This window comes from Dermacentor silvarum, chromosome 1 (assembly GCF_013339745.2).
Source record: "Dermacentor silvarum isolate Dsil-2018 chromosome 1, BIME_Dsil_1.4, whole genome shotgun sequence".
NCBI classification, from domain to species: Eukaryota; Metazoa; Arthropoda; class Arachnida; order Ixodida; family Ixodidae; genus Dermacentor; species Dermacentor silvarum.
In genome coordinates, this window is record NC_051154.1 from 255,091,690 (window position 1) to 255,115,456 (window position 23,767).

The 23,767-nt window shown below is 48.7% G+C and overlaps 1 protein-coding gene and 1 long non-coding RNA gene across 2 annotated transcripts in view; one reads left to right on the forward strand and one right to left on the reverse strand.

Moving 5' to 3' along the window:
- The window catches only part of LOC119439416 (uncharacterized), a 593,935-nt gene that overhangs the window by 37,689 nt on the left and 532,479 nt on the right, over window positions 1–23,767 (reverse strand). The window lies entirely within an intron of this gene.
- LOC125942135 (uncharacterized) lies at window positions 2,482–3,843 on the forward strand. Its single transcript, XR_007464836.1, has 2 exons — window positions 2,482–2,736; window positions 3,710–3,843. It is a non-coding gene; the product is annotated as an uncharacterized LOC125942135 (long non-coding RNA).

A 23,767-nucleotide genomic window follows, 5' to 3' on the forward strand; every position in this document is an offset into this window, starting at 1 on the left:
TGGACTGTCATTGGTGGATTCCGCACCAGTCCAGCGAATAGCTCCTGCTTAAATCCCCGCATGAGCAAGCGAACTTTCTTGTCTTCTGGCATAGCGGGGTCGGTGTGCCGGAATAATCGAGTCATTTCTTCAGTGTACATACCGATGCTCTCATTCGGGAGCTGTACACGGTTTTCCAACAAGGCTGCAGCTCTTTCTTTACGGACGACGCTCGTGAAGGTGTCCAGGAATGCGGCTCGGAAGAGGTCCCAGGTTGTTAGTGCACGCTCCCTATTCTCGAACCAGGTTCTGGCGCCGTCTTCAAGCAAGAAGTAAACATGGCGCAGCTTGACGTCGTGGCTCCATTTGTTGAACGTCTCGGTCCTCTCATATGTCTCCAGCCAGGTTTCAGGGTCTTCAGCCGATGATCCACGAAAGGTCGGTGGCTCCCGAGGTTGTTGCAGCAAGATGGGGGCGCTGGTGCTGCCATTCTGGTTGTTGACTTGGCCTTGATTGCAGTGGTCTTTTCGGGAAGAAGTCCGTACTCCGGCAGAAGTCCTTGCTGCCTACGGCTAGCTCGCTGTTCCTTGGCGACGTTGGTCTCGTCCTCCGGTTTCGGGCTTCGGTCGCGGCTTTGCGGGGGCGTTCGGTGCATGAACGAACTAGCACCTCCACCAGATGTCAAGTAGTAGTGACGCTGAAGAAAACAGTCGTAAAACTGTGTACGACGAAACTGGTTGTTTATTGGGCGAAACTGTGCCCACAAAAGCAAGGTACACTCAAAGCACAACGATAGCGGCGAACACAGTCGGCCATCGTCGAAAATCTGATCAGCGGCGCGACGCGTCGGCTTTTGTACCCGAGTCATCGAATGTTCCAGATTAATCCCTGACGCCCGCGTGTCTTCCAGAAAGTTCTAGACAATTCGCGTCTGTCACACAATCAGATAACATAAGCGTCGGTGAAAACAGGCAACGAAAAGAAGCATCGATAACGTTCTAGAAACTTCCGATACAGGCGCGTCCTGCGCCGAGCGATAACGTTTAACATTTGTTAGCCGGTGGAAAGCGGCCACCGGTGAAAGATAAACATGTATACGTGTCAATATTTTCTGTAATGTGGCTGGGTTACGAAAATGAAAAATTAAAAAAAGTAAATTATGGGGTTTAACTTGCCAAAACCAGTTCTGATTATGAGGCACGCCGTAGTGGGGGACTCCGGAAATTTGGACCACCTGGGGTTCTTTAACGTGCACCTAAATCTAAGTACACGGGTGTTTTCGCATTTCGCCCCCATCGAAATGCGGCCGCCGTGGCCGGGATTCGATCCCGCGACCTCGTGCTTAGCAGCCCAACACCATAGCCACTGAGCAACCACGGCGGGTAATGAAAAATTCGATTGAGTAATGAAAGCCTTCATATCATTACAGATTTGCAGACTTTGCAATAAAAAGCGCAAGAGGACGTGGCGATGGTCTTCTCCTAAAGCGTGGCAACAACATGCGCGTAGACGAGACATAGGCGTATAAGGATTGCGCCAAGTGGTTGATAGGAAATTTGCAGCTGAATTCTGTGCGTACGGCGATTTGTGTGGCCTCTTTTCCTGAAGGACTTCGTGGTTCTCGGCGGATGGGCTCGCGCGCCAACATCAACCTTGAATATGTGCTCGAGCATATCCGTGTCGTGCCCGCTTCACCAGCGTACCTGGAACGACACATGTTGAATTTGCCTCCGCTACCGGAACTCCGAGTATGCGCAAGTTATCTTTTATTTATATTTTCGCGGAAGTGTTAATCTTTATGTCTGAGTCACAGTGGTAGAAAGAGCTGTGGCCATTTCCAAGCGTTTCTCTGCAGTTTTGTAGCGAATTTAAACTGCTCACAATACAGGATAATACCGAAATTTCATAAGCGCACCAGCTCATCTTCAGTATTCAGAGGACGGGTGAACGGTACACCGGCCGATACAGTGAAAATATAGTAGAGAATGAAATGAGCTGGCAGATGGTGATTGGGACGCTGCCTTAGAAGTACAGCAGTTCTTTGTAAGAGCAGTTATAATATTCTTTTTTTATCAGTTTCTTGTCCCGCGATAAATTGGGGACGTTTCGTTCAGTTTCAGCGCTTCGTCACCCCGAGGTATCTGAGATCTTTATTCACCACTAAGCTTCCCGAATTAGCTAACGGTAGCGTAATCCTCTTATCTTGATGAGAGTAACGGCAGAAAACTTCGTATTAACGCGACAGCTTTAAGGGCGCCCTGTCGCAGAAAATCCGGCGTCAGAGCCGGCATAGAGAAAGAAATTCAACAAGAGGGGACACTCGGCAAAAACTGGCAACAGGAAACGCGTCACTCTACGTCACGCTATACTTTTGACACCGAACGTTAGCTGCCGCGAGCATCGAAAAAAAAAAGAAAGTGAACTTAAGTTAACAGGCATTGATTTATTTTTTTTAATTCTTTGCCGCGAAAACTAAAACGTTTTGCGTATAAATGAACTTAAGCTTTGCGACTTATTTTCATTGCCTTACCTAGCCACAGGTCAGTGACGCGCCAGATACATGCGTCATCCGCCAGACACTCCCCCGAAGCCAGCGAGGATGGCTGCGCGCGCGTTTGAGCGCTCGCGCGCGGCGACCCGTCTGTCTCCTTCTTTTTTTCTTTTTTAAGTGTAACCTGGTTTATTGGGCTCTCGGCGTATTCTTGCGTTCCTTCTGCACTGGGACAAGACACCACTGCACTATTGGACTACGGCAAGGTGAGAAATCTTGTTTCACAGTCTACGACGCAATTAGGCTTACGGCACGGGACCGAGACTTAAGACGCAGTTAGCGAAAAACAGCTCGGCCATCCTGGCGCAGTTAATTTGAGTTAATGAATCGTGCTGAGACATGTTTCCGACGCTTCCTATGGGACTATTATAACTTATTTCGGTTTTTGAGCCGCACAGGGCGCCGTGTCGCAATTAGCGAGAACTCAGCCGTGGTGTGTAGTCTAGTTCATCTTGCTAGGAGAAGTTTGTGCCGCTTTCTCTGACGCCAGACATTACTGAAAAGTAATTTCGTTACTTTCTGGGGTACTTTTGAGGCACGCTGGCCGCACAGCGCGCTGTGACGCAGTTAGCGATAAGCAGCTCGGCCGTGGTGATAAAGTTTGGCGTGTAATGAATCTTAGAGGGACAAGTCTGTGACGTTTTTTGTGGCTCCGCAACAACATATACCTTCTTTCGGTACTCACGCCTGTTGAAAACGCGATGGCCGATTGCCAAGAGTGATAACATGGGGTGTTCTGCTGGCGCCGGCAGAACGCGCGAGCGACGAACATATCAGAAACTTGTAATTCGAAAATTACGTCTTCTAAAGGACTGAAAAAAGGCATTGCGCCCACGCATTTGTCTTGAGTGCCTGTTGCGTCCGTCTCTATGTATGTAGCGTAACGTCGCGTCGCCCGAGGCCAAGTTTTGGAAACGCGAAGTCGCTCGTGTGTTTGTGCTGCCTAAGTGCAGGAAATAATGCCCGGAAATTGGGGAACGCTTGGAAATCAGATGTTTTCATATATGTTTGGGATGAGTCGGGTATTTTCTACGCCATGTATGTAAAAGCGAATTGCTTTTGTTTGTAATGCCGCCCATTCACCGCTTTCGCACGTTTCGCCTCGCAGTATTCCGATGTCTAAATACCAAAATGACTGTAATGCAAATGTAACATGCTTGTAATTTACTTTTTTTTCAGCTGGTACCGTCCGGTGGAGCTTCATACAGGAACTACTGCCTTACCTGCTGGTGTCACAACGTTGGATGAACGCACAAAAAGCGCGGAACGAGCTTTTATATAGAGCAAAATAAATATTTCCTCATTGCACAAAAGGTCTTGCGTCTACTTTGTGAAATTGCACGTGGCACAGATTCGATGGGACTTTATGAGATCGTTCGCAATCATTTTTACTAAATAATAAACCGATTCTGCACGAAGAGCAAAAAAAAAAAAAAGGAAAAAAGGGGGGGGGGGGGGGTGCGCAGCCGGCGTGCTAGCTTGCGTTCAAAATACGCGCGCCCAAAACCGAAACCGGAAGTGATGCAAGTGATCGACACCGACCGCTTGGCACGCTGCAGTCAATTCGGCCGCTGGGCCCTATGGGAGTGTCCCCTCTTGTTGAATTCCTTTCTCTATGGAGCCGGCGTCGATGTCGGCGTTAGCGCCGGCATCCGTGACGAAAAAAAGCATCCCGAACCACTCCGACCGCGCAGGCCCTCCGCATGGCGCAAGGTGTTAGTGAAAAAAAATTACTTCTCACAGTAAAATCCGTCAGAAAAATGGTAAAGTACGACTTAGCCACAAAATACAGACACGGCGGCGGCGGATTGTAATTTGAATGTACGAGAAAGTATTATTCTGTTACGAGGAAACTCAAACACAAACCTTTTTTCCAGCATTTATACCATACGAGCCTCGGCGCGGTCATGTAGGTTACTTGCGAAAATCATTTCCAGATGGCGCTCGCAACCTCGGCAGGTCAAATTAGGACTTAGCCTGCCTAATGCGTTTTGGACACGCACGTGCGTCAGGGCAATAGCAATCAATTAATAAAATAATAAAGAAAGGTCCGAGGACTTTCACATTTTAATATAGGACGACTTATATTGCCCCTGGAAAAACATCTACCTATCAATGCATTTCTCCTTAAAAGTGAAGCCGACTTTAAGGGGATTGGTGTAAGCTTGGTCTTTGTAAGCTGGCTTTCCCACGTTCAGTGTGTCAGTGAAGCCTGCTCATAAAGAAAAATACGATCCGAACGGGGCCCAATAATGCTATCAAGTCCCATCTTAAAGGCGAAGCTTAAGCGTCCTCTAATTTTTGCTCGAGGGTAGTTACGTGGTTACGCTCGCTCTATTCTCGCGGAAGAAAACCCACAATTTCGCTTAAGCATTTTAATCCCCGACGTGTCTTTTCTTTCCGACATCGTACTTTACGACACCAGTGATGTTTTGCGTGTAACTTTCACGGTGGCTCATACCAATGAAATTGTTTATTTTGAATGGAACCATGTTAACAAGATTAAATAAATATTGAAGAAGCAGTAAAAAACGGCCGCATCATAAAACCAGTGAGAAGAAAATTTGGCATAGGACATGGCATATCTATGCAGTGAAAGATAAGCAGGGTAGTGTCATCAGCGATTTCTATGACATACTACTGAAGTACTAAAGCGCCAAACAGACGACACAAGAAGAGACACCGACGAGCGCTTACTAAGAACTGATGCTTTATTGACAGCAACACAGAATATATACTCAAGTCTGGCAGCCCAACTCACACGTTGTCGAAAATCACATCGTAACAAGGCAAAAGGCGATAAAACGATTGTAAAAGATTATGAAACTCTAATAAAAGATGACGTTCGCGACAATGACACGTGGTGTACAGGGTCAAAGGACCATAAAAGATAATGGTTACGCAATACATAAACCACCGCTGTAAGGGAGTACCCCATCCTAAACTAAAAGATTTGGATTTTTCACCAAGCGTAGGCGACGCACCAACGGGCTAAGTTCTAACTAAGGGCTTCTAAAAATGACATTTCACTTTTATATAGTATTTTTGACGGTTCCCTGATGCATTCCAGGCCTTTCTTTTTAATGTGTAAGGCTTTCTTCAGCTCACGGGCAACGCTGTCTCGACTTCTGTCAAGAACAATGCTATCTCTTAGGCGAGGCTTGCACCCGCACTCTTTAGGCTTAGGCGAGCCTTGCACCATTTAAAGCTTAGGCGAGCCTCTTTGAAAGGCTCGCCGAGGCTTGCACCCGCACTGTTTGAGTGCGGGTGCAAGCCTCGCCTAAGCGATAGCATTGTTCTAGACAGAAGTCGAGACAACGTTGCCCGTGAGCTGGAAGCCTTCGACATTCAAAAGAAAGGCCTGGAATGCATCAGCGAACCGTCAAAAATACTGTATAAAAGTGAAATGCCATTTTTAGAAGCCCTTATTTAGAACTTAGCACGTTGGTGCGCCACTTGTGCGTGATGAAAAATCCTAATCTTTTAGTTTCTAATAGGGTACTCCCTTACAGTTACAGCGGTGTTTTGTGTATTGCGTAACCATTATCTTTTATGGTCCTTTGAGCCTATACACCAAGCGTGATTGTCGCAAACGTCATCTTTTATTCGAGCTTCATCATCTTTTACAATCGTTTTATCGCCTTTTGCCTTGTTAGCATGATATTTTCGACAACGTGTGAGCTGCGCTGCCAGATTTGCGTATATATACTGTTTCTGTCAATAAAGCATCAGTTGCTAGTAAGCGCTCGTCCGTGTCTGTTCTTGTGTCGTCTAATTGACCCTTTAGTACTTCCGTAACATGCGCCAACTAGCCCCCCAAAAAGTTCTGCTTCAATCTATGACACAGTAAAAACAGCAGAAGAATTCTATACTGACCTTGTACAGTACCCAAGGAGCCACGCAATCTTCATTAGAAATTGCTATGAACTGGATACAGAGGTTCCTTCTATAACTAGCAATGAAGTTAAAACGGCCTTGCAAGACATGTCCCGGGGAAAAGCGGCTGAAGAAGATGGAATAACAGTCGATTTAATCAAAGATGCAGGAGATATCATGCTTGAAAAGCTAGCGATCCTTTATACGCAGTGCCTCACCGCTTCAAATATACCATAGAACTGGAAGAATGCGAACATTATGCTAATCCATAAGAAGGGAGACCTTGAAGAATTGAAGAATTAGAGGCCCATTAGCTTGCTTTCAGTATTGTATAAAATATTTACCAAGATAATTTCCAATAACATCAAGGCAACACTTCACTTCAATCAACTATAAGAGAACAGGCTTGCTTCAGGAAGCGATATTCTAGAATGGACCACATTCATGTCATCAATCAGGTAATTGATAAATATGCGGTGTGCAATCAACCTCTCTATATGGCTTTCATAGATTAGGAAACGGCATTTGATTGAGTTGAGATGCCAGAATTAAGTGAGACATGGCGTAATCAAGGACTATACAGGAGGCGTACGTGAATATCTTTGGAAATATCAGCAAAGATTCCACAGCTACCTTGGTTCTCATCGAGGAAAGTAGAACATTACCTATCAACAAAGGGATCAAGCAAGGAGAAACAATCTCTGCAATGCTTTTTACTCCATGCTTAGTAGTATTCAAGACTGGGAAGGCCTGGAAGCGAGGATCAATGGCGAATATCTCATCAACCTTCGGTTTGCAGATGGCATTGTCCTGTTCAGCAACACTGGGGTTAATTGCAAGATCAATTACTCACAGGGGTCCCTTACCAGGAAAAGAAAATTCACCGAAGAATAAAAATGGGGTGCGTACGATAGTATTACGAAATCGTGACTGGGAGCTTACCACTGTTGTTGAAAAGAAAAGTGTGCAATCATTCCATTCTACCGATGCTAACACATGGGGCAGAAACTTGAAGGTTAACAAAGGAGCTCGCGAACAAGTTAAGGAACACGCAAAGAGCGATGGAACGCACCAGCCGCTAGATTTGGCGCGTTTCTTTCGCTGTTGTGCTGCCAACCGCATTAACCTTGTCCACCCCCTCTCTCGCCTATTTCAGTTCCCGTTACAAGCTCTTGCGCTTTATGTCGCTTGTCGCATATCAGCGTGCCTAAGTTTGCAGTTTGCTTCAGCTCACGCATGCAAACGCTCACGTGTGCTCGCTTGCCCCGATCATCCCGGATACAAGTTCTTCCTCGACAACTGCTAAATAACTGAATACGTATACGGCCATGGTTACATTTCCATTGGCGCAAACTGTTCACATAAAGATGTGACTGTCTACCCCCAGGGCCTATTCCAGCTATTAGTAGCAAACGAAACACCAGTGATAGCAAGGCAAAAAATTGTAAACACTTTCTTGCCTACCTCCCCGCGATTTGGTGTGGATCGTAAAAAAAATATTCTCACAGTTTCACCCGAAAGGCGAAGCATCAAATGCGATAGCAAAATAGTAGTGCTATACGGAGTAAGGATAGTAATTTTATCAGCTGTATAAACTTGGACATGCAACAGCACCAGCAACGCGCAGAATTGTTGTCGACGCCGTCGACATTTTGCCCGCGTTCGCACCAAACGCGCGCGGCGTTGGTGACTGTTGCCGGTGCCTCTGGGGGCGGCTCGGAGGTTTTCGACGAGATCAGAATGAGAAACTCGTGGAGCAGCGTCAGAAATCTTACCCACTTGCTCGCCTCGCAACGTTTTTATAAAAATACGCATTTGCGACCGAAGCTAAACGTCGCCTCCGCTCCCTCCCTCCCGTCCCCCCACGGCCTTTCGCGCGACGGTATAAGTCGCATTTGCTCTCTATATATGGCGATTGTAAAGGTGGAAAGAGATGCTTAATTCTGCAGCCCTTCAGGGAGCACGGCGCAGAACGCGCGTTTGCTCTCCGACGTGCGTTGGCTCCCCGTGAAAGCGCGCGTCCCTCGCGCCTTTTCACTCGCACATACAGCGTCTGGAGCGCGGCGACGATTTCATCGCCGTTGACGTCATACGGAACCTCACGGCGACGGAGACGACCACGGCGACGCTGACGGCAGAAATTCTCTTTGAGTGTCCATATAATTTCTATCGCAATAAAATTGTTTAAAATTAGATTATAGGGTTTTACGTGCCAAAACCACGAATTGTTTTTGAGGCACGCCGTAGTGAGGTACTCCGGAATAATTTGGACCACCTGGGGTTCTTTAATGTGCACCTAAATCTAAGTATACCGTTCTTTTCGCATTTCGCCGCCATCGAAATGTGGTCGCCGTGGCCGGGATAAGATCCCGCAACCTCGTGCTTAGCAGGCCAACACCATAGCCACTAAGCAACCACGGCGGGTAATAATAATTGCTAAGGACGTGTTTTTGGGCTAGTTGGTTCTTCATCATCAAGTAATAGACAGCGCCAGAATAACACAGGACCAAACGACGAGTAACGAGACAGACACAGGGCGCACTAACAACTGAAGGTTTATTCACAAAAAGCGCAGAATAAGTATACTGGCTGAACATGAATAAACACAAAAAGGAAACTGTCACATGTATCACATGGCCAAGCCTACTGCGCGCGAAATGGGGATCTAGTAAGGGGGAAATGGGGACCTTACTAGATCCCCATTTCGCGCGCAGTAGGCTTGGCCATGTGATACATGTGACAGTTTCCTTTTTGTGTTTATTCATGTTCAGCCAGTATACTTATTCTGCGCTTTTTGTGAATAAACCTTCAGTTGTTAGTGCGCCCTGTGTCTGTCTCGTTACTCGTCGTTTGGTCCTGTGTTATTCTGGCGCTGTCTATTACTTGATAATAATAATTGCATCATGCGCAAGTTCCCCGAATTAGAGCACAGAAGACATCGCTGCTGGCTGAGCTTACCCCATAGTTCGATTTCAGAAAAGATGACGCAAAGCATGTTTCCCGCGCCGCGGAGCGTCTTGAGGCAAGGCGTAGAGACCGGTGCGCTCCCAGCCCTGCCAGTATAAGTTAAGTCTTTTCTTCGCGATATCATCGCTCGGGCGCTTCCACAGAGACTGCAAAAGTGGCCCCTTGCGCTCTCGCCCGAGTTCCAGTGCGCGCGCGGTTGAAGCGACAGACAGACAAAGAACCTTTATTCAGGTCCTGAGGAACTGCGTTGCGACGCCCCCTTTCAGGGGAAGTCGGTCGCAATCGCGGGCTGCTCCCACGCAGGGACCGGAAGACCGTGGCCCTCCGCCCTCTCGCAGGCCCTCTGGACAGCCCGAAGTTGAACCGAGAGGTCGCCGCTTTCAAGGGCTTTCTCCCAGTCCTCTTCGTTGATGAACTCTGTGTCGCGTAACGCAGGACATTGCCAGAGCATATGGGCTAATGAGCAATACGCCTCTCCGCAGTCCGGACATTGCGGTTTGATGTTGGGCGAGAATTGACTAAACTTGCCCCTCGAAGGGAAAGACCCCGTTTGGAGCATCCTCAAGGCCGACGACTGCGGTCGAGTGAGTCTAGGGTGAGCAAGTGGAAAAGCCCTCCGAGAAAGATGATAATGCGTCAAGATCTCGTGGAAAGTTAGCAGCGAGTTCCTGTACCTCCCAGCGTCCCCGCCTTCGAATCCACCGGGACCGCCGCGGTGAGCCAAACCTCGCGCACGGTCATGGGCAAATTCATTGGCGTTGGGAACATTGGGATGTACGTTGGCCCCCATGTGGGCCGGGAACCATTTTATGGTGAGAAACCCGGCTGCCCCCTCGCTGCCGAGGATGGCTGCTGCCTCCCGCGAGATCAAGCCCGAGGCGAAAGCCCTAGCTGCGGATCGCGAGTCTGTGAATATATTTGGACGCGATGGGTTCTTCATTGCTACAGCGATGGCCACTTGCTCAGCCACCGTTGCCGAAACATTGCTAACCGAGACAGAACATAGGAGTTTGCCAGTATGGTCGACCGAAACCACTGCGAAGCAATTGGAACGCCCGTACTGGGCTGCATCGACAAAGGCTGCGAGATCCCGACTATCCGACCGATTTCAACCGATTTCAACCCGACTGATTTCAATAAAGAACGGGTCCGAGCTATGCGGCGCCCTGCATTGTATTGCGGGTGGACATTTCTTGGAATAAGAGCTACAGTAAACGTGCCTCTGATTGAGGACAGTAGAGTCACTTTACGCTCGTTAGTCTCCGTGAGACCGAATCCTATGGATTCCAGGATGCGCCTACCAGCCCGCAAGGACGATAGACGCACGATCTGAGCCATCTGCTCGGCCTCAATCACCTCCGAGAGGGAGTTATGCATGCCTAATTGTATGAGCTTCTTGGTGCTGGTGGTGATAGGCAAGCCTAGAACTCGCTTTATACTTTTGCACATTAGTTGAAGCGAGTGAACGAGCAGGCTAGCAAGTAAAAAAGGACGCGCGTGCGTAGTATGGACTCTCGAACTAAGGCGCGCAGCCGTCAGAAGGCGCGGCGATGCAGTGTAGTCGGCACTCCCGTGGTCTCTAGAATTTTTCACTAGCCTGTACCGGGCTGCGGTCATGCTGGAAAAGGTAGCAACCGTCGTAGAAGAGCCCGTCCAGCGCGTGTGGAATCGGGTGTCCGACGATGACTTCGCAGTACCGCGACCCCGTAAAGGGCCCTTTCAGACGCATGAGGTGACCAAGGACATCTTTACTGATCGCTCCCTGCACGCTCACGGAATATCGTCCACTGGAGAGAATACTCTGCGTGTATTCAGGCAGAAATCTGCAGGAAAAGGCATATAATTAGATTAGACTTGCCCGTCCAAAAAGTTAGGTGTCCCTCTTGTGTATGAACTGCATACGGCTACCAGAATGGAAAAGAATTTGCAATGAAAGCAGTGACGTCATATCGCCACGGAAGATCACATTAACAGCTTCGGAATAATCACAATTATGAAACAGTGAAATCAGTGTTGCAAACATTCCACCATTGCAAAAAAAGCTGAGCAGTTTTACGTGAAACTTATCTGTGCATGATGCAGAACTATTGGCTGTTCCGCAATTATCTTCATGCATAAATTATGCATAAATATATAAACTTACCTGCACTTTAGTGGACGCCAAACACGATTCATCCGTGAAGATGACCTCGACCCATTCTTCTGCATGTACAATCTAGCACGTCTATTTGAGCCGATTTTTGAGTAATAGGTAATTCCTGTGTTGCCTGATGCCACTCTGCGACACGTCACGTTACTTCTACGCAGATGTGTCAATCGTGTGTAACGGAAATTTTGTGCCTGTATCCGTCTTTCTTTCTGCTTTTCTCTTTGTTATGGTAAAACGTCATCTTATCCTTTCTCTTTTCGTGGACAGAGAAGCAACACTCTTTGGAACAAGAGGCAATCAAAACACGCAGTCGTAATAAACGGTGCCTAACAAGTAAGTATCGTCGCAACCCTTCGCACAAACATATATCTACCCATCAGCACACCGCTCGAGCCATGCATGCCGTGATTGGTATGATACTGTTATCAAGGTAGAAGCGTGATGGGCTTATTGCAGATAATCACTTTGCGAGGAAACAACGAACTAACAATGCAATGCGCGGCAGTAGAAAATTGACATGCCAGCGAATAACAAAACACATTTCCGGTCTAGCGCTGCGGTTGATGGCAGGTGGCGCACCACAAGGTGGCGCGGACAAGCAGTTTGGCACGCGCTCGCGTTGTCCGTGACTTCTGGAGTCGACTCTACGTATGCTGCCATTGACTAAAGGGGCAGATATACTCCGATGTAGCGTGCGCGCGCGCGCGCGCGCGTGCGGCACGGCGACGTTACGTCGGCTGAAGCGCCACCCTCTACAGTCCGACGGCTCCCGACCGCTGACGTGACCGGCGGCTCCTGACGAGCTTGGACGTCGTCCGGCTCCAAATAGATCCGCCTGCATTTCGCGCCGACCGCGCCGAACACGTCAGCACCGAGCGCCCTCTCTCGTCGCTGTAGCTACTCACCGCCAGTACAGAATGGCCGCTTCACACGAAAACGCACGCGAAATCCACACTACAGTTACTACAGTGCCTAGAATATATATTCTAGGCACTGTATCCGCACGAAACGAGGGAGACACTACACAGGCACAGGTCCGAGTGGCGAATGGAATTGTTTCGCGGGTTCACGACAGATGGCGCAACGTTCTGCACATTAACTGCGCATGCACTTCTCCAGCTGCGGCCTTTGCGCCGCGTCGGAAGTGGTTGCACTGTGAAGAGCCGGACTTGCGCCTGGCGCGGTGTCGCCGACGTGACGTATCCGAGCGCAACCGCCGCCCTCCCGCGCGCCGAGAACGTCGGAGTATAACAGAGCCTTTAGCGCAAGCAAGAGAGCCAGAAGCTTCCTCAAAGCATTTCCAGTAGTGCGGGCTTGTGTTCAACCCTGTGTTCCGCGTTGACCGTGCACCTCGTTACTGCTCTGACCCGCTGTCGACGCAGCCACATCAGCTTCCGACACGGCGCTGTGAGTGCACTGACGTGTGCACCGCAAAAGAGCTTACCCGTAGTTTATAATTGTGGTTTCCTCCTGCTTTATTGCCGTATAGCTTGGTCTGCTCTGCAGCGTCGGAAGGTTCCACTGTAGCTCCTCAGTCTTTTTCTTCAAAAAACCTATCAATACATTGACAATATTGTTATTATGCTCGATGAGGGGTTATTCTGTTTCGATTATTGCTGTTAACGTTGCTATAGCCATGTTCTGCATGCTCGTGTAATAAACGAGCGCCCGTGTTTATTTGTTGACGCACGTTTATTCGTTCTTAACCGTGGCCACTAAAGAGAAACCGGAAGTTGAGCTTTAATGGTAGATTATCCTTTCACGATCTCAGTCATACCATTACTACTGCGGACAGAGGTTTAATAAGCGAGGAAATAGCGAAAAACTGAAGGATAGGTGCTGACGCCCCTTCGAATTTCCCGCACTACACGTTCGTGACGTCGGAGATCACAAGCACAGCCCGGTCGCGATTGGTCGAGAGCGAATTATCGCTGTTAATGAAACGCAAAATGAAATACACGTTAAACGTGCATGTATCAGCATGACACCATGTTCCGGGTAGCCAGGGCACGAGTACCCAGGATTTATTGAGCCGTTCTTTTTATACATTGAAATGGGGCAACGCCCCTCAGATAATCCTGCTACGATATACAGAGAAGTTGGGCAACGCCCCCTCAGATTATCAACCGTAGCACACGTTTCAGACGCGATACGATACAGTGCATAAACAGCATTTGCCAACTATTTAAACCGTTTCAAGCGAGGAAGTACAAGTTTAGCGCACAATTAAATGGGGTGCAGCGCGATGATTTCCGGCGTTCTCAATGGCTCAGTGCTCTGCCGATGATAAAGCGGCAAAAGAGCCAGAGAAACCGATGATGTGCTCTCTGCATTTCTCGCCCTCGGATTATGTAGATAATCCTGCCCTCGGAAAATACCTTGGCGTGCCCCAGAGGCCAGTCCTTTCTCGAGCAGCTGTTCCCTCAATGTCGCCTTCATCAAATCTCCTACTGGTGCCCCTGCAGCAGCAAACTGGCGGCTCGGTGAGTGCTGAATGTCATTAAAACAAGCCACGAAAAAAACTATACCGAGTACGCCGCCAACTTTGTGTGCTTGTTCTGTCGGGAACATCGTCGCCTGGCGGACTGGACGCCTCGCCTTCCGTCGACGAAAACGAGGCTTGGCTTTCCGTCGGGGCGGCCGGCGGCTCACCGCCATCAAACGCGTTAACACTTACCGCGCAAGCACGGATGGTCATTTCGCCCTTAGTGAAGTCGCTGAAACGCAGTCCTGCTTCCCTGGCGAGCTCTTCGTTGCAAGGTTCAGCGTCAGCAACGGTATCTATGGCGGCCACAGAACACCTCAGCAAAAGTCGCAGCGAATGCAGACGCAGCAGCCATGCAGCCTATGATGCAGCCAGTGCCTCGGCCGTTCATGCAAGCGGTGACGTATAAAGGCGCTCTCTGATTCGCTTAGAGCAATGAAATCCGTGACGACACTGCTTCAGCGCCGAATCTGGGGTGAGAGAAATTGAGAAAGAGATGTTTGGTGTTTGTTTACAAATTTCTCCGCTAGTTACTCATATTTTTGACCCAACAAAAACTGCATGCATTCCTGAAGGTCTCTCATTTATTCAAGCTGAACTTCCTGTTTCTCTTTAGTGTCCCTTTCATGAGCTATATTTGCGCCGCCCTGTCCCTACTATACATTCGTACCTCCTTCTCCTATGCGTCCAAGTCTCGTGACGACAGAAGCACTCCATCTCAAAGTTTGGGTTTTTTAAAGTTCAAATATAGATTAAAAGGGGCATCGGCAGTGGGCGACTTTCATGGTTTCGCTCGTGGTATTATGGTTGACAAATGTTGCTCAAAGAGGTAGACAAAAGGAAGATGGTCTAATCATTGGCATAAAATTGCTTTAAAGGGCCCCTAAACCACCTCCAATATTTTTTGAACATTTCAGGTAAACACGCGCATCGAGTTCAGAATGCCGTCACGATCAGCGACGCTGCAGCGCGCTACGCGCCGCGCGCGCCGCAAAATCTGAAGAACAACGCCGTGCTCCTCTCCGAGCCTTTCCGGTATCCCGAGTGGTCGTCGTGACGTCACCTGGGTGAATCTGGTGATGTCAACGTCGGCGACGATGTCGATTGGTCGAACAAGGACTTACGACTTCCGGTTAGTCTGCTAGCAGGTACGCACGCTCCCTGCTCTTCCTTGTGTTGCTCGCTTGTGCGCACTTGCGAATCGGTAATTACAGCCCGCAACGCAAGTGCCAAATCGCTCACGTTCCAGCACACTCGTGTTCAGCGGTCTGATTAGCTGCGCGAACAGAGTGCGACAGTGTTGGCCTTTCTAGACGAGCGCGCAACGCAGGGTCCATAGCGGCCCGCTTCACATGAGCACGGGCCGGCACGGCAGCAACAGCGGGTATAGCCGAGAAGCGCGGAGTCGCGGCTTAGGCCCGTTCACCTTACCGGCACGGTAACTCACCGCACGCCGTTTGCCATTCGCGGGCCGCCGTTCGACGGTGGTTTTGCTCGCGAACGGCGAGATTTCCTTGCCGTGGATAGGATGAGACCGGGGTCCCGGTCTCATCCATCCTCTCATCCATCCATCACATCCATCATCTCATCATCACAAATGGGTCGACCCGATTGTGCGGCCACCTCATCCGCCGCTGATCGCTCGACGGCGCCGATATCGTCACTAAGCCTTCTCCGATTCACTTCAAAGCTAAAGCGGACGGCGCTTCGGAATGAATTACCGACGCTCACAAGCCACAATATTTTCTTACCGTTGTTGTCGCTCTTCGCAATAATTCTACAGAAAGAAGCAAATACGTTTATATTAGCGGCGCCGTCGGCTGCGATGCGAGCACAGCCGAGCCGGTCGTATGCCGTCGGTATAGCCGTGCAGTGCAGCTGAGCTCGGTAAGTATCGGAGCTCTCGTTACTGTGTAATGTTTGACTGTGAATATAATTTTCATAACATGTACAATTTTTGCATCGCTTTATCTAGCGGAAATATTTTGCTTGGAACAGAAGCTGCAGCCGATGTCTCCGTCACAGGTGGTGGAGGCGCGCAGCTTCGCGGTCGTCGATTGACCCGTCGGTCGTCGATTGACCCGTCGGTCGTCGATTGACCCGTCGGTCATAGGGCGGGCGGTGCGCCAGCCGAACTGCCGTCTACTTTGGACACCTCTCGCGCGGCAGACGTTCTACGGCACTGGAGGCCGGTTCGCCGTCAGTATGTTTGCCGCTAGCGTGGACGTGCCTTAACCGGAAATATACAGCGCGTTGGCGATGACGGATGTCACGTGACATTTGGAGGAGCACTCGGAGAGGAGGAGAAACCAGCCGACGAACTGCGCGTAGCGAAGGAAAGAGCGAAACGAGCGAGGGCCGTGTTTCTATCATCAAACCGACTGCAACATATTTTTTTATTCAAGTACCCTAAAGGCCCATAGGGCATTACATAAGGATGTTACAATAAATTAGTAAGTAACAGTAGACGCATTCAAACACATGCGAAACCTTTTCACAGAATCATTTGCAATTCCGTGCGACACCATGTATTCATATCCAACAGTTATCAGACAAGGCAATATTTCCCCACATTATCATTTAGAAAACATGTTAATTTTGCTTAGTAATCTTTTGCTTAGTAGTGCTGAGTAATCTCCACGTTCTTCTTTATCACTTCTCCACTTGGGCGACCGAGACGCACCACCAGAGACGGTCTACGCAAGTTGGAGTACTGCAGCTAAGGATAGCGGCGACGGGTTCGCTGGAATCTTCTGGTGGATTGATGTAGACACAGATTACGATTGAAAAATACTTAATATTTGCAACTTTTTACAGGAAATTACACATATAAATACGAGGTGGGTCTGGAACACATTGGGCGACACTATATCGGCAGAGCCGATGGTGCATAGCACCTCATTTTGAGTCCAGAATGCTTTTTCGGGGCAACAGGACTACGTTTTCTATCACTCGGAGCCCGTCCCAAGCATTTACAGCCCAATCGTCACCGAGTGGCAGTGAGTGATTCGCCGGCGCACCAAATCGCTAATCCTGTATTAGGATCGTCGTGCGAGTGGTACGCCGGCTATTCAACCTTAGCGCTTCGTCCACGCACCGTTTCCTTTACCACCTCTTACGGTGTTTCCTCCTCTCCCTACAAACAACATACAGAAAATGCCACAAGACAGAGGGTTAAAAATGCATAGCATTCGTATCCTTTGCAAAGCAAAGCGCCCACACAATGGACAGAATAAAATACTAATAAACAGGCAGCATCTGCAAACCAAACTGGCAGGGTGATTGACCTATACTTTGTCGTCCCTTCTCCCGCTCGTAACCGCGTACACTCTTTGGAAAAAGCGATAGCGTAGTATAGCTTAATAATTGCGGGCCATAAGTCAGCGAAAGCTGTGAATGCGACACTTTATGCTCGCGTACACTTATTAAGAGTAAACACTCGTTCTGAAATGGGTTCCTACAACGGTCAAGTGGCTATAGTCTCACAAACGCTTTCCCAACAAAGGTCGCAATGAGTACGGTGCGCGCAGTGCGTGATGAATACGGGTTTCCGCGTTCTGTGCCGTCACGACGATAGTCACCCGCCGCTGACCATCAATTATCCCATTGTGATTCGCTCGTCAAGCAAGGGTCATTGGCCATATACCACTAGCTGTTTCTTTACACCCTCTTTGCAGCCTTTCCGTCGTTCCGTTCGGTGAGATGGGGATGAAGGAAAACACCGATCCCAAGCTTTCCGAGCAACAATAAAGCACAAAAAAATCACAGCATATCCACGAGGTGAATGATGATGATGGGGCAAAGCTCCGGAGGGATCATCGGTAAACCGTGAATACTCCGAGTAATTCGCCCAGTATATGATCAAGTAAACACGTGAGAAACAGTGTGTGTATATATACAATACGTTTTATTTTCTTAGACGCTTCTTCTTAGATGCTTGGTTTGCGGGGTCCCTTCATTACCACGGCTTTGTGGTCCGTGAAATGAAGGGATAACAGTTGGATAACGCCGCTGCTTCGCGTTCGAGAACGCCTGAGTCTTCGCGCCGCAGCCGTGCCGCTTCTGCCTCTCATTCTCGCACTACTGGGTCTTCGCGCCGCCGCCGCGCTGCCTGTCGTGAAGCCGCGGCCTCGCGGGCTCTCACCGCGGGATTCTGCCTGCCAGCGCGCGCCGCCACCGCCTTCCGTGCTCTCCGCTCCGCAGCCTTGTCTTCCATCCGGCGACTGCGAGCGAAAGAGGAAGCGCGCCAAGAGCGAGCACCTTTTATTATAACACCCCTAGCGGTAACCCGTCGCACTACATTGTAGGTTTTCTCATCAACTATACGAAAAACTAGCGCCATCTAGTTACATTATATACACTTATATATAGAAAGATCGACACTTCCGCCATCTAGTGAACACTTCATAAAACTACAGGTGGCTACATACTGCATCGGAGGAAGGACAGACCCACGCCCTAAGGAGCTTCGCCCCTAAAAGTCGCAGTTTCGCCCGAAAGGAGAAGCATGGATTGTGATATCAAATTAGTATAGAGCTATACGAAGCATGGATAGTAGTTGAATGGGCCGTATAAAGTTGTAAACATTCACTTGCTAACTAAATAGACAAGCACGGTGTCCCGCGCGCACACGTAAACATGAACTCATCTCGCTCCATGACCGCGAAAACTCGCTTTGAAAATGCCGGAGTCAGAAAGCGCGCCAGCAGAAGCGGGCAAATTGATCTTCCTGCTGTCTCTTGTCTCACTTCAACGCGAACTAAACGACGAAAGCAAAGCGCGTACGAAGCTACCGGCACTCGGCGCATGCACTTTGTCCCCATCGCATATTGCTTTGAAGATGAGGGCTGTGCGGGCGCGCACTTTGCCCACATCGCAGATCGCTTTCAAGATACGACGGCCGCGCTGTGGGCAGCAGCCGACGGAGCAGTAAGAACCCCCCTCCCCCCCTCTCTCTCTCTCTCTCTCTCCGTCACCTCGCCCCCGTGCCTCACGTGCGAACGACGACCGCGCGCTTCCGGCCTGCCTTCTTCCCTCGCATTCGCTACACACCTAGACACAGATAATCCCTGATGGGAGTAAATGCCTCGTCGCCTAGCACATTCCCGAATGAGAGTTCAATATACTCAATTCATATGGAGTTTTAGTTAACTCCATCTCTCACAAGAGTTTTTATGGTGATCAAATAAAATAAAATATTACTTCATTACTAATTTTTACGGTGTTCCAATTGGAGCAAATATTACGTGATTTCCGAAAGGGCTTTTTAGGTATCCTAATTGGAGTGAAAAATTGCAGGACTCTTAAGCTTCGCCTTTAAGAGTAGAACGCGATAGCATTATAGGGACCCGTTCGCATTGCATCGTTCGCATACGGCAAGTAGGCTTCATTCATTGCAACACTGAACGTGGGAAAGCCAGCTTACAAAGACCAAGCTTACACCGATCCCCTTAAAGTCGGCTTCACTCTCAAACTGAAGTGCATTGCTGGAAAGACGTTTTTCCAGGGGTAATATAAGTGGTCTTATATTAAAATGTGAAGGCCCTAGCACCTTTTTTATTATTTTATTATTGTTTGCTATTGCACCGACGCGCGCAGGTCTGGTAGAAATGCTGGAAAAGGGGTTTGCGTTTGGGTTTCCTCGCAGGAGAATTTTGTTTTCTCGAACATTCAAACTACAATCCGACGCCAATTGGTAAACAATCCGACGGCGAATCCGACGCGGAATGGTAAAGTCGTACTTTACCATTTTTCTGAAGGATTTCACCGTGAAAATTCACCGTGAAACCTTGCATCACGTGGAGGGCCTGCGCGGTGGATGTGGTTGGATGATTTTCTCCGCCACCCACGCTCACACGCCGGTTGCCGACGCCGGATTTTCTGCGACACGGGGCCCTAAACGCTATCGCGTTAATATTACTTTATTTATGGAAAGTGTTCTTGAGGTGTTGCAAATGGAATAAATAGTACTGCATTTCTGAAGAGTTTCTTGAGATCCTGCTACATTATTTATACTTTTTAGTCTTCATAAATCATTGACGACAGAAGTCAAGTGAAGACGCCCAAACGACACGTACAGAAAATTTGACTGCCTAACCGACGTGCAAGTTAACGATCGCGCCCATTGACCATACCATTTTTAGGGTGCCTGAATGGTATCCTCCTCGCCGGGAGAGGAAGAACACGCAGGCACGCTAGCCACAATAGACACGGTGCATTCCGGTGGGGGCGGAGTGACCCCACCGGAAAGCGGTGGGGTCATTCGGTTGGATCAAAACATGCGGTGGGGTCAAAACCTTAAACGGCCCGATTGCACCGGTCGTACACCCATGAGGCCACTCACTGCGCCAGCGCCTTATGCAGCGCTTGTAGATGGCAGCCATCATTTTCCGGGGACTTCGGAAACACAGCGAACGAGCGAGAGGGGTATGCGCGACCCGCAGTCCCTCCAAGCGTCGAGCTTCATACAATAATTACTAGAGGCAACTCCGGCTATAGTGTCTACGGGAGCTGGAAGCAGGGTGGTTCGGCCAGCACGAGTACAGTGTACTAGAATGGGGGAGTGGCTCCAGCGGACGCATGGCCAATCGCCGAGGGTGATGCAAAAGGAAATCTGGAGGACGCTTAAGCTTCGTCTTTAAGAGTGGAATGCGATAGCGTCATTCATCCGGATCCATCACACGCGTCTCAAGAGCGAGTTCCAGCACCGGTGCTTTATGCCTCAAACGGCATCTGGAAAAGGGGTTTGTGTTTGAGTTTCCGGGTAGCAGAATTATGTTTTCTCGTATATTCGAATTTCAATCCAATGCTATCATGCCTATAGGTTGTGTGTAAGCGGTACTCAACGAACGTTTTGCCGAATTTTACTTTGAGAAATTCACTTCTTTCAGTCACGCCTATGTGCCACGCGGAGGGCCTTCGTGGTTCGGGATGCGTGGTTCGGGTTGATTTTTGTTAATTACGGCAAATGCAAGCCTCGCTGGAAGCAACGTTTCTCAAGTACGCACAAGGAACTTTTCACGTTCGTGTCCTGTCCCAGAACTTACGTGTCATTTGGCTTTGCGGAAACACGCATCTTCTCTAACACGCTTTCCAGAATAGCGACCACGTGCATGTTTTCACGGCAGGACGACAAAATGCTGATACCCCCCCCCCCCTCCCCACGCGACCCACGCTGGTGCGGATTACACAGTCCAGTTTTAGGTATAGTATTTCCGGAATAGGCCCACTTTTTGTGATATCGTGTCTATACAGTGCCTCCCTTTAGTTCACGCTTCCAACTTCAGATAATATTGCCGCAGTCGCCGATGCTTGCGTTTTCTTTTTATGCTTGCTCGTATGTGATTGGTCAGGGAATGTACAAAGAAGCGCGTTTCACTAAATAAAGAGGTTTCAGTGCTATCCGTTTCTCGACTAGCGGCGGTCGTTCTGTCGCCGAATGCGTAACATCTGAATGCGTAACACCGCGGGGAGGAAAGGGAAGAATGCTTTACTTTAATGAAGAAATGCGATCTTGAAGGAGTCTATTTGTTTCAGTAAGGATAGTTAGATACCACTCGTTTCACTGCGTACCACTCGTTTCACGCGCGGACAGTTTTCTGGTTGGGTAACCATTGAAATGCTTAACCATTTAAAAATGTGTCTTAGTGAATAAATTTTTAGACATTCTTCAGCGCTTTAAATGCCACACAATTGAACTGACAACCCGCCGGGGTGGCTCAGTCAGCTAAGGCGTTGCGCTGCTGAGCACGAGGTCGCGGGATCGAATCCCGGCCCCGGCGGCCGCATTTCGATGGAGGCGAAATGCAAAAACGCCCGTGTGCTTGCGTTGTAGTGCACGTTAAAGAACCCCAGGTAGTCAAAATTAATCTGGAGCCCTCCACTACGGCATGCCTCATAATCAGAACTGGTTTTGGCACGCTAAACCCCGGAAAGAAGAACAATTGAACTGACAATCGGGCTAGGTGGTAAAGATTGGTTATGAGTGAGGTTGCACGAGACATGGGGAGATCAAGGCGAGGACAAGACAGAAAAATAACAATGAACGAAAACAAGCCTAAGTAAGAGAGTATTTGCATTCGTATGACGTACACAAGACAGCTCACGTCTCTTATGCATGCACAGAGGGTACCGAGGGTCGATTGGAGTAGTCAAATTATCTGTTTTTACGGGGGGACTTATGAGAGGTATAAACTGTGGGTGACTATCCCTGACGTAGTTCTGTTCTTTTGTTTTCGCGGTCTTCATACGCGCATGCGCATTATTTTGGCAAGTACACCCCAGAATATAAATTTCATTACACTTGCGCACCCAACTTCATTGGGTGCTTCTGAGCACGCTCAACAACTTTTCAAGTACGACTTAGCCCTAAAACGTATAATCAAAAATATTCATAAACGTAGCTAATTAACTAACTAATCGCAATTTAATATTTTGAGTAACTCGACGACTATGTACAATATACCGTTGGTCTTATTCATCTGTACCACTTTATGTATTCGCGAAGTTTGGTTCAAGTTACGTGAAACACTCGGCAGAAAGCTTCATGTTTACAACGCCGTTGCTGACCTGGGTTGCTGGTTTTTTAGTCTGGTCACTTCTTTGCCCTCGGCATGCACTTTGTTGAGTAAAAAATGCGCTTAAAAGCTTTACCATCGAGAGACCAGATTCAGTAATGGTTCATTTCAAAAACAGAATATTCAGTGAATTGTAGGAGATTGACGATTTTAAAAGCACGCGTAAAGGACATTGGTTGATGAAAAGGGCACCGATGAAATGTGCATGGTCTCCTTTTGTGGGTTGCGTAAACGACTGCATGATGATGATTGAACTTTATTGAGAGCCGACTAAGTTGTTTGGTAGCCTTCCTTGCGAGTGTCCCCCTCCTTCCTAGAAGCCACGTGGCCTGGCCGCCTGTATTGCCCTGTTTACCAGCTGTCGACGGTCATGATATCGTTGAGGCTGGTGAGCTGTGTTACCCACTGCTTCTGTGCGGGGCAGGGGTTAGGGGGTCGGTCGCATTCCCAGATGACTTGGCACAGGGTGTTTGGATACATGAGGTATTTTTAAGTGTGGTCTATAGTTTTCCTAAATACAGCTTATGCCCCAAAATAAACGTCAAATTTATTTACAAAACTGATCTTAATTGTTCAGTTAATTAAGCGCACAAGAAATATCTCTCAAGGAAACTGCGAACTACATGTGCCGCTCATCGCGTTCGTTTACGAAGTGTGTCACTATTCCTTCTTTAATGTTTGGCTAAAGAGACTTGAACACCCGGTATTGAACCACGCTCAGACGCTATTCTGCACATCCCCAATCATCTCACGCATGCAACATTTCTTCCAGAATATTCCTCTCGGTTGCGCAATTGCCAGGGCGTTGACGCAGCGAAAGGAATGTCGTGAACCGCAAGAGTACGTCAACCTGGTAAGGGGGCTTGGCATTTCCTTCTTCGCTCATATCGGCTTTTATTCTTTTTTATAACTGAGTATGAAGTATTACAGCATATCGGTAACCAGGGCCGGGGATAATGTTACTATTTCATTCTGATGCTTTCTTCTCGCGTTTCGTCAGTGGTTCGATCAGCGTTCTGCCTACGCGTGGCCGCAGAGAGAGAGGCAGAAGAAAGGGGAAAGGCGGGGAGGTTAACCAGATGGGAAGATCCGGTTTGCTACCCTACGCTGGGGAGAGAGGTGAGGGGGAGGTAAAGTGACAGGAAAGTAGGGGTAGAGAAATAAAGATCGCAACGGTGCCCCTG